The sequence below is a fragment of the Diabrotica undecimpunctata genome, chromosome 3, assembly GCF_040954645.1.
Source record: "Diabrotica undecimpunctata isolate CICGRU chromosome 3, icDiaUnde3, whole genome shotgun sequence".
NCBI lineage: Eukaryota > Metazoa > Arthropoda > Insecta > Coleoptera > Chrysomelidae > Diabrotica > Diabrotica undecimpunctata.
Window position 1 is genome coordinate 92023960 of NC_092805.1, and position 17123 is coordinate 92041082.

Below are 17123 nucleotides of genomic sequence, written 5' to 3' on the forward strand. Positions count from 1 at the left end.
ATTCATTTGTTTTCTCTTCCAAATCTTGTACAATCTCCCTTCTTGTGCTCAGATGTTCAAGCCGCTCGTTCCACTAGTATGATTGTTTCCTTTCATACCTTCTATTTAATCTTGGACAAGCCTACTCCTATGCCACACTCAGACTCTCAATTAACTCACTGACATCCTTGCATCCCGGACCAATCAAGCCAAAAGCATCTACAAAAACCTACAAATCTTCTCATTTAAACATCTTATTAGATTGATATCTCCATCTTTCCGTTTCTGCCTTTTGCTCGCTTTTTCAAAACTCACATACTTGTGTAAGCTGAGCTATTCTTCTTCCAAAACAGGCCAGCTTACGATCCTGTTTAGAAGTGACACTTAAACCAGTGAGATGTCCAGAAAGGATTCACTATTACCTCTCACTAATTTAGGTGCCTTACCGTCATTTAGCACTGTAAGCCCCACGGCGTCTCCGTCCCAGCCTCTTGCATAATCGAGTCAATGTACTCTTCATATATTCGAAGCGAGATTGGTGAAACATGGCGTACATGACCAGTTTTCCGACATATACCCTAACATACTAATTCTTAACTAGAATGGGAGTGCCAAACTCCCCGATTCAAAACGTACACGACCACGGCAGATCTCTTATCTTTAATGATCCCTGTTAATGATCACAGACCAACTTTACATTGGGCTCTTGAAAAAGGATCATGTCATAACCTTTCCTTCGTGCGAGTGTCTCTGCAACGTTGTGAGCTTGGGATTACAATCTTGAATGACGGTGGAACTATAGATACCAAAGAAACCAAGAACACTGACAGAAAAAAAATTTAAGCATAAACTTGACGTAACCATGACATGAAAATATGACGTGGGATGACATGAAAAACGATACAAAAATCATAAAATAAGACAATGGAGAAAGAAATGAAGAGACAAGGAATGTTTTCAGATGACGAAAACAGCCTGAACACACTATAAATTGTAACCAAAACAGACAGAAAGAAGGCTAATCCACTTCAGAATAGAATAATATGAGAAAGCATAAACCATAATCTGAAATAATTGAACGGCTACGATGATGATGAACTAAATATTTTTTACATCAGTGTGCAGAAAACTTTGAATCATATAAATATGTGGTACAGCTAATTTTTTTACATTGTATATCGTCTTTATTATGTATTAAATCGTTAAATACCTGCAATGATTTAATAAAACAATATAACTTCAAATACTACAAAACTACTGATAGACATATAAAGGGTCTCGACTAGACAGGGAGGCTCCATCAATGTTATGAAACCGGACCATCCTGTGTAGATGTCAGGTTCAGAGAAATACAGTGAAATACCCACTCTGTCCTACTTTCGTGTTTACGTTGTTTCAGCCGATGGAGTCCTACCGAACGAAGGTTCTTTCATGCTGAGAATTTATGAGAGGTTGTGATAGATAATAACACAAACAAATTGACATGAAAATCGTTCATCTTTTATCTAGACAAAATAATTTTTATGACAATGTCGTTTATTAAGTGCTTTACGCAAGACGTTATTGTGGCATAAAGATGGATTATGTCTTCTTTTACCTATTTCGCAACAGATGCGGAAAATTTATGAGATGCTAAAATAATATTATTTTCTTAATTGGCTGCCTTATAAGCAAATAAATAAAGTATGTAATATAGTTAGTTTTGATATAAATGTTATAATTAATGAAATATATGTAGAAACTAATTCCAAAGAAAATAAACTGGAGCGATAGTTTTTAATCATAGATCATTAATTAATACTACACGATATTTCAAATTACAATCAGTGCATCTAGAGGCGAAAGTCAAACGTTTTAGGAGCTCAATAGTGTGTTGGTCATCTTGTACCATACCTAATGCTTTAGATTATGAAGAATTAATCTTAGAACACTGATATACTATGGCTCTAAGGCGCCGTTGCTCAGTCCTGGTAGATATGAGCGGGGTCTGGTAGATATCAGAAAGAATAGCTATACCTCAGAAGGATACAACACTATGTCCATTTTTATAACTTAACAGGAGAGCAATTTTTTTTTCAACAAAAAGTGTTATTGCTGCAGCTATTTGTTGAGATATTGAAACAATATTTTAACAAAACATTCTATCTATTGGTATTTACATAATGCATTTGTTATAATTAAAAACAAATCCTGTGTTTTTTAACCCTTTTAATGGACGTGGTGTTGTACCCCTCTACTAAAAGTATTGTACTGTAAGACTTAGTGTGGGGTATTCAATAAAAAGTACAATATTATTTGAGTTACAAAATTTATTTACCTATACAATTCACCTTTACAACTATTAATGATACATTTATGTAATTAACCAAAATGGTAGTTTAGGTACAAACCACTCACTCATCCTCAAGTAAGTCTCCGTCTAGATAATCACTATTGGCATTACTAGTATGCTTTAAGTTTTTATAAAAATCATGGCAAAATGTAGGAACATATGGCTGTAATGCCAATACATCATTATACTTTTGTTGTGATATAGGTATTAAACTTGTGACACCAGTTGCAAATTTTTTGACAATGTAAGTTCTCACCTCCGAAACCTTACAAGGTCAATCTCCTGGTTTTCATCATGAAAGTTACTTTTCAAAAATAGAGTTCCCATGCTGTTTTGTTTTACTTGCAATTAAACACAGTTTGACAGAAGAACTTGTTTGTTGATGTCTGCTTTTCTATTATCAAAAGACAGATTTTGAGATATTCTGACATCGTACAAACACCTAAAATTTTTAAAATCTTCTAGTTCCATATTATGTACGGTATATTTCATTAAGCTGCACTAACTGCTGCCAGTCCCAGGACATTAAAATAGACATGTTATGTCAGAGACACTCGGTAGATTATTTTATTATTTATGGCTTAAGTCGAGTATTATTGCTTATTAAGCATAAGACGCACTCAAAAGATGTTTATTCTAAATATTAGGGCGACGTGGTTTTTATGTTTATATCTCACGTCGAGAATGTGTAATTAAATTTAACGACTTCCCGCTTTGATTATATTTTTATTTCGGAGAAGCCGTGGCATATTTATATTAATTTAAAAGATTGTAAAATCAGTACCTTTGTGAACTTACCACCGATATATTCTTTAGAATTATTTCATTTTAAAACTGCCTGTAATTTTTGAATAGAAGTTATTGTTGATAATTTTGGACTTTTATTCCATCGAACGATATTGATGTAGAACGGGTAGATTTACATTGATACAACCAACATGTTAATTTTTTCTCTCTCTCGTTCTATCATCGCATGGACAGTGTCCGCCTCCATGTGAGTGTGACACTTTAGTAGAAACATCTGAGTAATGATTTTTACTTGAAGTTACTTATTAAGTATCCATAAAAATGCTAACATTTTTATTCTGGCCACAACAATTGTCCGACTAAATTTCTTCTATCTCACTGCCAAACGGTATCTGCCCATTTCAGTAATGCAGATCCGATTGCATTTCCTCCGCGAGCTCTTTTGGATTCATTCCACATAATTCAATGGACTGATGAATCAGAAAAATCATACAAGGTGTAATTCAATTTCCATTGTAAAAGCTTATGCAATTTGTTACAAGGGGTGATGACAAACATTTTTGCAGACCACTAGTTAATACCTTAAGGGTATTTATAGCCTTTTTGGTGTCCTCGCTTTTCTAATCATATATTAATTTAGATTCATCCAGATGAGCATTATAGTCTTCTTTTAACAGATTTTTTTTCATCTGGAGTCAAATTATGTTTCAGTTTTGCTTGAAAAAAGTCACAAGTGTCTATTTCCGAAAGGAAAGTTTCTGGTTTGAAAGTCAACTTAAATTTTTTGTTAAACACATCGCAGTAGAGCTATTTTTTAGCTCTTAACATATGGTTTAAATCATCTTCTATATACAGTTCATACATTTTCTCTACGTTCAGATGCGTACCCAAATACTTTATATCACTTTTTTCCCTATATTCGATGGGTGTGTTTAAAAACATAAGATTACATACTCTATCTTACTATCAGAGTCACCTTCTTCAGCAAAACTCAAGGCATTTCTAATATGTTCTTCATTTAAAAGATTATTGCTTTTTGTGTATTATGTGATTCTAAAATAAAACAAAGCTTAGAATATTGGTTGTAAAATATTTAATAATATTGCTAGTCTAAGCTTCCTATCAAATCACTGCATTAATTTTTTTGAGGTTATATTTTGTATTAATTTAAAAATAATGAGCAAAAACAGTATCTTAACTATAAATGGAGTAGAAGAATTTGCAAAATTTTTCAGTAGTTCATCATAACTTTTGTCTCTATCAGAGTCATCTTCTTCATCAAAACTCAAGGTACCTATCTCTAATCATTCTAATATCCTATTCACTTAAAACATCATTGCTTTGTTTATTATTTGATTCGAAAAAAAAACAAGGCTTATAATATTAGTTGTAAAAGATTTAATAATATTGCTAGTCTAAGGTTGGTATCAAATCACTACGTTATGATTTTTAATAATTTAAAAATAGTGAGCAAAAAAGGTAGCTTACAAAGGTAGTAAATGCAGTAGAAGAATTCGCAGAACTTTTCAGTAGTTCAAGAATCTTTCTCTCACGAGAATTATGGTTCATTATTCTTATTATTAGTAACAAACCACTGTAAACATACCATAAATGGTAAAAGTACTATTAGATCATCAACAATCTACCTGTCATCATAGAGATATGCCACACTATGTGTGGTGGTAATTCACATGTGTAGAGAGATAAAACATCAAGTCCACATGGTGTTCTATCCCTGTAAGTGAAAATAGACTTGGAGTTCTTTTAAAGGTCACTATCTCCATTAGCAGATGGCTTGGGACCTAGTGTTCTATTTCTCTAAATAAAGTGATAAAAGTTATTAGTGTGTAAAAATGTCAAAACTAAAAAAAATGGATATAGTGTTCTATCCATGATATGTGCATGCATCAAGGTCTATCGAACTCAATTTTTATTAGTTTCCTTGTATTAATATCTTTAAATACTGAATTAAAAAGTGTTATGCATAAATATTTATTCGCATTTAGAAAAATCTTTTAAAAAGTTTTATTTAATGCTTTTAAAATGATAAATCATTTCCTAACAACAAAAAATAAAATAATCAGATTAGATATTCAAATAAATCAGATATCAATAAACTTAACGCATAACTGGAATTTATAGTTTTGAAAAAATGAGACAATCCCCAATAATTTATGTGAATGCATTAAGGTCTATCGAACTCAATTTTTATTAGTATCTTTAAATACTGAACTAAAAAGTTTTATTCAAATATTTATTCGCATTCTGAAAAATCTTTGTTGATATTCTCCAGATAAGTTTTATTTAATGCTTTTAAGATCATAAATCATTACCTAACCTCAAAGTAGTTTTTCAACATTGAACAAATAAAAAATATATAAAATATTTTTTTTTAATGGAAAAGATTGGTAAATAATATTGTTTGTTTTTAAACTTTAATTTGGAAACACGAAAAATGTTGATAGGTGTTGTGGGTTAATTCATTATTACTAAATTTTGAAAAGGGGTAAGGTTTTTGGGAAATAACAAATTATATATATATATATATATATATATATATATATATATATATATATATATATATATATATATATATATATATATATATATATATATATTGAAAGTAGTACGACCGTCTAAATTTAAGTAAGTACACAATGTGAGTGAGATTTAAATCTCACTGTAAATGAGGATATCGGTCAAGGAGAAAAAAACTATGAAAAAACTATTTCAATCTTTTAATAGAAAACGTTTCGTGCAGTAATTTCTGCACTTCTTCAGTTCTAATGATTGTAAAGTCATATAAAGATGTCAAACAATGTCAAATGCATAGGTTTTGGTGTTAAAAAATACAGTTGGTAACTACAATAAAATTACAGTAAAAAACACATTTTTTTAGATTTTATACAAACTTAAAAGAGTGCCAAAAATGTCACAGTATGTTTGTTTGGGAAAGTATGTACTTACTATTTCCTTCTTATTTTTACATTTAATATTTTTCTGTTACGGTACTGTAATGTAAACTAATTTAATGCTGTATCCTAACGACTTTGGTAAAATATATTGCTTCCTGTAAAATTGTTAAACTGGCCATCTCATGTATTATGTTTTAAGTACGGAGAATTTGACTTCTCTTTTGTCTTGTGTCCCCAATACACACAAGTGTACGGTTTCGTATTACGGTCACAATTAACAATACAATAGAGTGATTTATGGGTTTGTCCTCTTGCTACCGACCACCTCGAAGCGTGGTCAGAAGGTGGTTTCTGACCGTCTTAAGTCTCAACTCAAGCGACTTCATCTCAAGACAGCGAACCAAACGGACCGAGTGTGTGATAGGTTCTTGCCATCGAGCGTCGGCGGGTGCCCCGACGCGGTACCAACGAGATTTCCTTGGCAACGACTCCAATATTTCAAAGGGTAAGTCTATATTCTTTGTACAAACATTAATAATGAGTAAGACCAGTTATTTTCCTAATTTATTGACAGTTATATTTGCTATTTTTCGCTAACTGATTTACAAACAAAATATTACATTTTTATCTTTATAATTATTTATCTAATATCATTTAACCAGCGACCTCTTAAGTTTTATACAAAACATTTGGCCACTTCGAGCGGATGATAAATATTTTTTTTTTGACTTTGATTCAATTAATTTCATTGTGTGTCAATTAATTAATTTTAATTAATTGTTTTTTGTTTCTTTTCAATTTAACTTTGATTCGGCCCTTCGGCATTATTTCTAAACTTAATTTACATAATTAAATTGGATCATATTTACACAGCAATTTTTAAATTTTTTTCTATTTTTATAATTCATAATTTCAATAGGTAAAATACTTTTATATATATTTTGATTAATATCATACATTAATTATACATTAACATTATTACATTTACGATTGATTGTTTTACATTTTTACATTGTTTTGTGTTGATTTTTATGAATTATTTTTGTTCTACTGGTACAATACTTTCCAACTCATTCTGTACGTCTTGTTTGTTAACTTAAACACATTTCTTTTGATTTTCTTTGTTACTATACCTTTCGTTACTTACCTTTTTATCGATATTCTCACTTGTTTGCAATTGATTTTGTTTAAAACCGTTCACTTCTTTAAATCTAGATATTCTCTTCGAGTTGATTTGTTAATTTATGTCTGCATTGTCCTCTTTTTCGTGCTTGTATCTTACAATGCTCAACAAAATGAACAAATTCAACTTTTCGCGCCATACTCGGCATTCTCTAGATTCAAGGAGGCCTATGAAACGCATTCAAGTATCAAAACCACACGCCTTCATTATTCTTCGTAGCCAGGGTAGATTTTCATAAATCTCACAACCTTGTTTTGATTGAATTTATTGTCTACTTCTACTCGCTTTCGATTATCGCTGTCTTATTTCAATATTTCGATCAAATCTCCGTTACTTGTGGTTTCATTAGTGCCACAAAGCTCCCTAAGGTAGCTAATCAAGGTGTTAAATGTGTCTTGTGTTCCGGTTCTTATCAGTGATATAAATGTTTGTATTTTTTGTGACTAAACGGCTTCAAGAACTTTTCTCGTTGGTTAATCCACATAATTCTTGTGTACGTGGCCTGATTCCACCTCATTCGAAACGACGAATTGCACTGTTGGCGAATCACGGTCTCGCGTTTTGCTTCGTTTGTTAACCAACGCTCGAATTTATCTTGTTCCTTTAGACAGTCACTTCTTCAAATACCAACATTTCTAATTTGCTTCACAAACACATTTAATGTCCTCATCTATTTCTTTCCACATAGTTGATACAGATCAAATATGTTTTCGCATCTTTCTTATAATTCGTATCCTGCTAGATACAGGCTCCACAGCCAATTTTATTTCCGTGATCAACCAAATCACGCATTTTAGTAATCAGATCTTATAGACATACTCATAGGGGTTGAATTGGTTTTTCGTTTTGTAAATTTTGGTCAAAATTCTCGGCGAACCAAATCATCCTGTGGTCTTAGAAATAATTTTCAATCATGTTCTATAAGGGCGAGTCTCTACGACTTAGTCTATATTTTATTTCACATCTTTCGTTACTTCTATGTATACAAACATAGATCTTTTTTACAAAGGTTTTGGGAAATCGAAAAGAGTAGGCACCTGTTAGTTTTGTCCCAACACGACGAAGCTCGTGAAGGATATTTCTCAGTTGTTGATTTTTCGAAAATTAACAAGCCGATTTTCTGTTATTCCACCGTTTCTACAACCCAATCCTCTTTATTTATCTTTTTCTCTTGTTTATATTGGCTACTTATTCTTTATTCTTATGCATATCTTCATTTTGTATGCTAGAGAATCGCTTCAGGAAACTTCCGAATCTCAAAGAGACATATGTTGCATTCATGGAAGATTTTGTTACTTCTCAACATATGATGCCGGTTTCTGAATCCAATTTTAAATCGATTATTTCTTATAACTCTCACACAGTTTTCAAAAAACAAATTTTTATTTCGCTTATTTTATCCAAAATTCGTACTAGCTTCGACGCCAATCTATATGACGTTCGAGGAGTGTCGCTAATCGACACTTTTGATACTGGTCCTAAAAGGGCATCTCGTTCTTTACTTAATTTTCGATATCTTCGTTGTTGTTTTATTTGCGATATAAAGCAAACGTATCGACAAATTAAAGTAAATAAAGAATTTTGGAACTATAAAAAGGGGTTCTCTGGAGATCGGACTTATTAAATCTCTCCAAGAGTTTTTGCTACGTATCGTTACTAACGGTACTTCTTCGTTCGCTTATAAACTCTACAAGAGTAACGCTTAGTTTTTAATGCTCGATGGTTTTCCGCTAGGCAGTGGGCCAGCAGCCATCTCGACGGACTTACGTCAGAATCACGCTACAAGTGATTCTCTTTGATACTACTCACCTTCTGCAGTGAGCACTCGCTTAGCTTTTAAAGCTCGATGGTTTTTCGCTAGACAAATCGACAACGTCAGCAACCATCTCTAATTATTTTCAGGCTTTGGCTTAGACATTTTGACAAGTTGTTCGTTGAAAAAGAGGAACCTTTCATTTTTACGGTACTGGGCCTAAAATGGAATCCTACGACTAATTTATTTTCTCATTCTTCTTGTCCCTTTGACAAACCGTGCACAAAGCGGGCTATTCGTTCGTAAATCAGTCATATTTTTGTTGCTATCCTCTTATTTTTATTCATTTTCCATGTCTTTTTGCTAGTCAAACGTCTTCTAAAACCGTTGTGGTACTTCAATGTATCCTGGGATGATGAAACATCTGAACAGATACATCTGACCTCTGTACTTGTATGTGTTACATTTCTGGTGTTATTTCTATACAGGAACATCTATCGCGAGATCGGAGCTCTTGGCAGCTATACTGCTGACGGATCAAGTCACTTTTGTCAACGAGTCTAGTCCAATTTTCATGCTCGCTCTGTCTCGACAAGATTGGAACTCCTGGCAGCCATAATGCTGGCTGATCTAGTCACTTTTGTCAAAGGGTTGTTCGTCGGATCTTCCGATATTTCGATTCTCTTGAGCTAATTTTTCTACCCCAAATTGGCAATCGTATTAAACACATACAAGAACTGATACCACACTTTACTCGGCGTCAAATGCCTTCTAATCAACACCTCTCTGATTGTGTTAGTCGTGTTTTATCACTGGCACAATTATTAGAATTTTCACCAAACTGGCATTTTCCTACCGTGGAACTCGTCGAAATATTACTTCCTGACTGTCATTGAAGACTTGAAATGGGACAACACGCCGAGATTTCGACGCTATTCTTCTTCTTGTCTTTTCGCACCACATGGAATTCTTATAGGAAAATGGGCCAACGGTATTGTGTATGACACAGTCTTTCTGGTTTAGTCGGTCGAAAAATTCTACTGATTAGACGCTATTCTTTTCTAATTGATGACATTGTACAATTTAAAACAATTTAAAAAAATTAAAAATTTTTTATAAAAAAATAAAGTTAACTTTATTATTGGAGACACCAAAGCAATTAAAAAAAGCAACTATTTTTGACAGAATCTTGGACACAGCTTTTTACCTAATGACTTTATGTTCAGTGAGATTGAGTCAGCGTTGAGAGTTCAAGAATGATGATACACTGATAATGATATATGGCTGTAATGGCAAAATATCGCAGAAAGCATAAATTCTTAATAACCCGTCTTGGAAAAAGCGATTTCATTTCTTTTAAGAATTAAGTCAAAGCTATTTCCAATAGAAAAGTTGATCTACCAAAAAAAGTTTCTTTGTTAAGATGCCATGAGATATTACTGAGCAAAGACAAACCAACTGCCTTATTTGTCAGATCTAATTTAAGTAAAGAACACCAATTGGCTAGCATCAAGAAACAAGCGAAGGGTCCAAACATTGTTCGTTAAAGATCTAGAATTGCTTATTTTATGGCCACGTCGAAGACCCATATCCACTGAAAAAATCAATGATTTAAAGGAAGTGTATAAACTAATTCCTAAAGATTTTCAGCTGTTTTACAAAGGTATACATGTCGATATAGGCTTGGAGAACAGCAGATCATAGCAGGAGCTTGAACAAGAAACCCAGAAAAGTGACAACTACTCAGATAATTAGGTCAAAGTTAAAATACTGTTTTTGTTATTTAGATTTTCGTGAATAAAATGATAAGCAAAAATAAGTCAACCAATATTTTTTGCATTTTTTCCATGATTGTAGGTAAGAAACGATATTGAAATATACTTTTTTATAAAGAAATTGATATAGGTTGCTTGTTATCAAAACAATTTTTAGAAATTTTTTTTTCTAATTTATATAATTCGCTAAATTTATTTGGTGTTTTTACAATAACAAATCTAATGTGGCTTAACCCATTATTGCATACCACCATCCATATATTATAAGAAAACATTAACTGTGTAAACAAATAAAACAAAACATACAGTTAAATGATATGTATGATAAATGACATGCAAAGAAGAGAAACAATTACTAATTCGTTAATCCATTCTGATTAAACATCTTTAATAGAGACTTGAGCAAAATTAGTAATTAACAAATATGTAATAAAAAATCATAATACGTGTTCTACCAATACATAACAAAAGATTTTTAAACAAGTAAAACCAGTTTCTCGTATTATTGTCTAACTTTCTTAACTCGAAATAACTTAACTTAAATGGGTTCATATAGGAAACAAACTCAGATTGAGCTGTAAAGCAGATCAACTGGATGTTAACCTTCGATGTAGTCAACTCTGGAATATAAGGGGGCTCCATTACAACAAGGAAAAAGATGCCTGCTGAATTAGGCGAGACTTATATTCCCAGCTTGAGACAATCTGGGACTACCGGGCATTAACTTGATACTACGTTTAGAACTAACGTTGGACCAAGTTTGGACTAACGTTGGATTCACTTTGGATTACGTTTGAACTAACGTTGGATTAACGTTGGACTAAGGTTGGACTAACGTTGAAATTAACTATTCGGAACTGACCAGATGGACTAATGACATCAAACGAATGGCTGATCAAAATGCAAATGAATGCCAAAAACAACACACGGAAATGAATGGACACATCTAAAGGAGGCTTACAGTTGACAATGGATGGAATAGCTGTTTTAAGGATGATGACGTTTGAAACTAACTGGTACTATGTTTGGAATAACTATTACGAATAATTGAAATTGATTTTGGATCAAGATTAGATTGACTTTAGATTACCCTTGGATTTACGTTGGATTGACTTTGGATCATAATTAATATAGAAAAAAAGTATAAAAAATATCTTACCCTTTGACAGGTGGTCTTGAAACACAATAGTAGAACTTCGCTCAAATGTTGCATAGAGGAAAATGAAATAAAATTTAAAATATATTCTTTTTTATAGGGAAGTATTTACATAGAGAGATAGCATTGCTTTGTGAGTACCTAAATTGATGGAACTTATTTTACCTAATGGTATACCTTTCAGAAACTTCCTACAGGATTAGTTTCTATATTTGCAGACAAAAACCGGCGGCAGTTTAGTCAAAAGAGCAAGGTGGGTAGTTCCAACGGGGTTTGCAAACAAGACTTGGCGGTACAGAAATTTACCTAACCAACGGTATATCTTTGGTCGGACCTTCTAAGACAGACCGCACGACACATGAAATGTTAAAGCGATAAAAAGGTTTATGTGTAAGTACAGATGAACATAACGTTTAGTCAAAATAGATCAGGGGGTGGTCTTAACAAAATGATTTCGTTAGAAAATATTTACAGAAATTAGAATGATGTACCGAATGATTTTATAAAATTTAAGAAAATAACAAAAATTGGACAAGATAAAACTGCCGTCAATTTGACACGTTACAATCTTAACTAGTATATCTCTTAACTTAATTTTATTAAATTATATATATATATATATATATATATATATATATATATATATATATATATATATATATATATATATATATATATATATATATATATATATATATATATATTCAGGAATTCTACAGTATTCACTGCCTTCCCTCGCTCAACCGTTTCCATCTCTCTCTGTTGTCCCATTCTCCATCGTTTAGGTCTCTCTTACTCATGGCGTCGTCTACTTCGTTCCTCCAGGATCTTCGGGGTCGTCCTCTTTTCCTAATTCCTATGGGGCTCCATTCGGTTATTCTCTTTATAAATCTGCTGTCGCTAGTTCTTCTTACATGTCCATACCACTTTAGTCTTTTTTTTTCTATATATGTTAGTATGTCTGTTTGTATTGATGTTCTTTGCTTTATTTCATCATTACTTCTTCTATCCATTCTTGTTACTCTGCAGCATCTTCGCAGGCATTCCATCTCTGTTGCTACTATCTTACTGCTGTTTTCTTGTTTATGATCCAATTTTCAGTCCCATATGTCATAATACTTCGCACTAATGTTTTATAAATCTGGGTTTTTGTCTTCATATTTAGGTGTCTATCCCACCATACTGAGTTAAGTTGTCGGATTGCTGTTCTTGTTTGTCCTAATCTTTGGGTAATTTGTTCCTCTGTTATTGCCTTTTTCGTAATTATAAACCCCAAGCATTTGAATTTATCCTTTCCTTTGATTGTTACGTTGTCATCAATCTGTAGATCTTCTTCACTTGTAGATAGGTACTCTGTTTTCGCGAGGTTAATATCTAGGCCAGCCTTGGTATATTCGTCTTGTAGTTTCTTCATCATGTAACTGAGGTCTTCTTGGTCTTGTGAAATCTTCAACTTGATCGTCTGCAAAGCTTAACGTATATAGGTATTCGTTTCGTACCGGTACTCCCATGCCTCCGCCTTTTGTTTTCCATGTAGTCAAGGCTTTCTCTAAGTATATTTTGAATAGGGTTGGAGATGTGGAACAACCCTGCAGGAGCCCTTTTATTATGGTGATTTAATTTTAATTAATTTTAATTAGTTTTAGTTAATTTTACTTACTTTTATTTAATTTTAATAATTTTATTTATTTTAATTTAATTGAATTAGGTTTGATTTAATTTAATTTAATTTTATTTTATTTAATTTTAATTAATTTTAATTAATTTTAATTAATTTTAATTAATTTTAATTAATTTTAATTAATTTTAATTAATTTTAATTAATTTTAATTAATTTTAATTAATTTTAATTAATTTTAATTAATTTTAATTAATTTTAATTAATTTTAATTTTATTGTATTTCATTTTAATTAATTTTAATTAATTTTAATTAATTTTAATTAATTTTAATTAATTATAATTAATTTTAATTAGTTTTAATTAATTTTAATTAATTTTAATTAATTTTAATTAGTTTTAATTAATTTTAATTAATTTTAGTTAATTTTACTTAATTTTATTTAATTTTAATAATTTTATTTATTCTAATTTAATTTAATTTAGTTTGATTTAATTTAATTTAATTTTATTTTGGGAGAACTATGACGTTTACTTAACGTCATTTTATTTTTATAATAAGTGTAGGTATATGTAAGTGTATGTAAATCTTACCCTACAATTCGTTATTACAATTCGCAATTACAATAACTTATATTTTGAGCAATTTAGCGAAAAAATTAAAATTACTGATGAAGTAGTAAAATTACCGAGGATATTGAAATCATCAATCATTAATATCGTTTCAAGAACAAAATATGATTGAAAAGTCAGATGTTGGTAGTTCACATTTCTTTCCTAGGTTACGTAGTTACCTTACCGGACAAACAGTGTGACTTTTCTAGCCTATATATATATATATATATATATATATATATATATATATATATACATATATATATATATATATATATATATATATATATATATATATATATATATATATATATATATATATCGAACGCGATATGAACGCAAAGATCGGAAGAGAAGAAATATATCTACCGCACATTGGTAAATATAGTCTCCATAATAATACTAATTCGAATGGACACCGAGCAGTAATCTTCGCAGCCTCAAAGAACATGATCGTAGGAAGCACATGTTTTCTACACAAAAAAATACTTATGGGGACTTGGACCTCGCCTGATGGATTAACGAACAACCAAATTGATCATGTGATCATAGATGCTAGACACTTCTCCAACCTTATGGATGTCCGCAATAATCAAGGCGCCAATATTGATTCAGATCATTTTCTATTTGGCACAAGAATTCGGGCTAGAATCTCAGATGCGAAGAAGGAGAGAAGTACCAAAACAAGGCGCCTTAATATTGAACTCCTCAAAAACCCGCAAACGGTAGAAAGGTTTCAAAACTATATCGAAACTAAATACATAAATAAAGAGAGTCTAACAATTAATGAACAATGGGAAGTGTGTAAAAATTACATTAAAGACGCAGCAAATAACATTCTAGGGCCGCAAAGACCACCACTACGCAATAAGTGGGTCGATGCTGAGTGCGAGGACATTACAAGAAGAAAGAACAATGCATATAAACTGATGAAGCAAAGAAGAACCCGAGAAAAAGAACAAAAATATAAAGATCTCAGAAGAGAAGAGAAGTACATCCATCGAAGAAAAAAGCGAACTTATGAAAATAGAATATTGGAAGAAGTTGAGGCATTAAAAAAGGAAAATCAAACTAGAAAATTCTATTAAAATCTAAATAAAGCAAGAAAAGAATTTAAACCAAGGATCGGACTATGTAAGGATAAGGAGGGGCATATACTCAATACAAAAGAAGAAGTATTGAAAAGGTAGGTGGAACACTATAAAGTACTCGTACTTACTATCGAAGTAGAAGATCTAAATCAACCACCCCAGGAGCAAACAACAATACACCATTGGAGCCTCCATCAATTCAGGAAGTACGGGATGCAATAAAACACCTAAAAAATAATAAATCTCCAGGAAGTGATGGTATACCCGCGGAACTTATTAAATGTGGAGGTGCTACTCTGACTAATCATATATATATATATATATATATATATATATATATATATATATATATATATATATATATATATATATATATATATATATAATCATACTGAGAGCCTGGAAGGAGGAACAAATCCCAGGAGAGTGGTGTATTGGGATCGTTTGCCAGCTACACAAAAGGGCGATGAATTAGAATACAGAAACTATAAGGGAATAACCCTCCTTAATACAGCATACAAAATATTTTCCAGTATTTCATATGGTCGCCTGAGTGCATATTCAGAGGGGCTTCTTGGTGAATATAAAAGTGGTTTTAGGCCTGGTCGATCGATCAACAACAGACCAGATCTTTGTGCTAAGGCAAATACTGGAAAAAACCAATGAATTCAATATCGACACATAACATCTTTTCGTAGACTTCAAATCGGCCTATGATAGTGTACTAAGAAATAAATTGTATGAAGCCATGGATGAATTCCACATCCCCGATAAACTGATAAGATTGGTTAAGGCTATAATGCGTAAAGTTGTTTGCAAACTCGAAATACAGGGCAAACAATCAAAGGCATTTGAAATGCATGTTGGGCTGCGACAGGGAGATGCGCTGGCGTGTCACCTTTTCAACATAGCTCTGGAAAAGGCGGTCAGGGATGCCCAAATAGACAACAGAGGAAACATTTTTAATAAATCATCCCAAATTTTGGCATATGCAGATGATGTCGACCTAGTTGCCCGCACAACACGCAAGCTAGAAGAAATGTATACCACCTTGTCAAATGCCTCAAAAAATATGGGCCTGCAAGTAAATGAAGATAAAACTAAGATAATGGCATCAACACCCAACAATAGAGCCAGAAACATCGGCCACCAATTCACGGTTGTAAATTCTACCCTTGAAGTGGTGGACAAATTCACATACTTAGGCTCCCTGATAACCAAGGAGAACGTCATGACGGAAGAAATCAAGCGAAGAATAATCCTAGCAAACAAATGCTATTTTGGACTGAGTAGACATGAGAAGTAGAAACTTAAGCCAAAAAACAAAAATAACCATATAAAAAACCCTTATACAACCAGTGTTGACATATGGGTCGGAGACATGGACCATTTTCAAGGCAGATGGAAATCTCCTGCTTATATTTGAACGAAGGATCCTGAGAAGAATATTCGGTGGCATCTGTGAAAATGGTGATAGAACTGACTGGCGTAATAGACTTGGGAAGATCGAGGCTCTTTTATAGGGCTGTAGCACCAATGATGATGATATATATATATATATATATATATATATATATATATATAATATATATATATATATATATATATATATAATATATATATATATATATATATATATATATATATATATATATATATATATATATATATATATATATATTTAGGGGAACGACGGGTAATAGCGAACAGCGGGTGATTGCGAACATCACAGAATACATGCGCACGTCATCTGTATCATTCCGTTGTAAACTTCATTTCCTGCTTCCTACTAGTCTGCACGTGGTGACATAGATACACAGTTGCCCCGTATTTGTGGAATTTTTTACAGCGATTTATTTGTTTTTGGTGCTTGCACTACAATTTTAGCAATTCAGAAAATAAGGTATGTACCTAAACACTTGATGGTTTCATTTAAATTGTTAGAGTTAGTTAACTTAC